Source organism: Podarcis melisellensis, assembly GCF_964234715.1.
Source record: "Podarcis melisellensis genome assembly, chromosome: 8".
NCBI lineage: Eukaryota > Metazoa > Chordata > Lepidosauria > Squamata > Lacertidae > Podarcis > Podarcis melisellensis.
In genome coordinates, this window is record NC_138540.1 from 32,647,146 (window position 1) to 32,649,583 (window position 2,438).

Here is a 2,438-nt window from a genome sequence, read left to right on the forward strand (position 1 = left end):
GGCAACATGATGTAAGTTTCTAAAATGATGCACAGCATGGAGAAAATGGGCAGGGAAAAGTTTTTCGCCCTCTCTCCTAACACATGGACATTCAATGAAGCTGAATGTTGGATGATAAGGCGGGGGGGGGGGGGACGGAATCCACACAGCACATAAGCAAACTATGGAATTCACTCACATAGGAGGCATTGATGGTCATCAAATTAGATGACTTTAGACGAGTCATATTAAACAAATTCAGGAGAAGGCTATTGATGGCTACTAGCCCTGATGGCTATGTTCTGCCTCCAGGTGGAAGCAGCAATGCTTCTGAATACAATTTGATTGGAACTACAGGAGGGAGAGAGGGCTCTTGTTCTCATGTTCTGCTTGCTGTGTTCCCACGGGCATCTGCTTGAACAGGATGCTGGACCAAATGGGCTGGACCCAGCAGGCTCTTCAGATGTTCATGTATGCAGGAGAATGCAGCAGGGATTCACTACCGAGTCAGAGCAACTGAAGACATTTGCCTAAGTCTAGTTAGGAGTCGCAGGCCATCTTCATCTTGTAGTGCTGAGCTGTACGTAAAAGGTCCCATATTCAATCCCTGGCATTTACAGGTAGGGCCAGTAATGCACTCTGCTTGAAACCCCGAAGAGCCACAGCCAGTCAGTGAAGGCAATAGTGAGCAAGGTGGACCAATGGCCTGACTCAATATAAGGCAGCACCCTGTGTTCCTATTTTGCATCTAATGATGCAGTTGCAAACAAATGGGTGTTTATTTGGAGAGCCATTGGGCTGTTGTAGAGGAGGGGGAGAACGATGTATGCCACATTGAGCTCCTTGGATAAAAAGGTGGGATATAAATGCAACAAGCAATCAAGCAAAAAACTAACACATGGACCTTGAGCTGGCTTTTTGTTTACCAGGAGAGGGTTCAGTACAACTACTCTTGCAGCTGAATCAAAGTTTTACATTACATCTTCTTAAACTTCAGCAAATTCTGCCCAGTGCCTCTATGAAAGTGATGATGGCCTAGAATGAATACATTATTCAGTGCAATCTCACCAAAGCCACACACACACACACACACACACACACACATGTTTCACAGGGGGGAATGCACTGGGACAATCGATCTCAGTGATCACGGGTAGGAGGAGGAGTTACGCTAAGACCAGACCATGTCATTACAGAGGAGGCAGGTTTAGTCGTTGTCTGAGGACTATTCCTACCTCCGGGTCTGGTCCTGACCGGATGGATACTAGAATCAGCAAGGGATACCCACATGACCTGAAAGTGTTGCTGTGCAATGCCAGGTCAATGATTCATAAGACCACTGCCATCCATGACTTGATCATGGATGGAGGATTTGACCTGGCATGTGTGACAGAGACTTGGTTGGATGAAGCAGATGGGCCTGTCCTTGCCGCTGCTTGCCCACCAGGTTTCTCTTACGCACAGCAACCCAGGTCATGTGGGCGGGGAGGGGGGGTTGCAGTGATTTTTAGGAAGTCATTAGTCTGCACCAGGCGTCCTATTGGGAAGACCCAGTTTTCTGAGTGCATGTTCTGGAAGTTGGGCAATAGGGGCAGTACAGGATTCCTACTGGTGTACCGACCTCCCCGCTGCACCAAGGATTCCCTGCCCGAGCTGCTTCAGGTCGTGGCGGATATGCTCCTGGAGACACCTAGCCTGGTTGTCCTGGGGGATTTTAACATCCATGCCGACACGACCTTACAAGGGGCCGCTCGGGACTTCGTGGAAAGCATGGCCTCCATGGGGCTGTCCCTGAATAAGTCTGGCCCAACTCATAGCCACGGACATGCCTTAGACTTGGTGTTTACCTCTACGGATGCTGGTGATCTGACATTAACTAAAAGCGAAACAAAAGAAGTGCCATGGTCAGATCACTTCCTGGTGCAACTGGACTTCTCCGCAACCCTTCCCCTCCGCAGGGAGGTGGGACCGATTCGGATGGTCCGCCCCCGCCACTTAATGGATCCAATTGGCTTCCAGAGAGTGGTAGGGGATGCTCTATCCCAAGTTGATGGCCTTTCAGCTGATTCCCTGGTGGCCCGCTGGAATGCGGAGTTAACCAGGGCTATTGACTGTCTGGCTCCGAAGCGCCCTCTCCGACTGCATGGAGCCCGGACAGCCCCGTGGTTTTCCCCGGAGCTGAGGGTGATGAAACAATCGTTGAGACGGCTAGAGCGCCGGTGGCGGAAAACTCATTCTGAATCAGACCGGACACGGGTTAGAGCTCAACGTCGAGCCTACCAAGTGGCAATGGCGACGGCGAAGAGGGCCTTCTTCGCCGCCTCCATTGCATCTGCAGAAAACAGCAGCAGGAGACTTTTTCAGGTGGTTCGCAATCTATCAGAACCACCTGTACCACCGGGGCCTGGTAGGGACCCCAAGATCTCCTGCAATGCTTTTGCAAAGTTTTTTGCAGATAA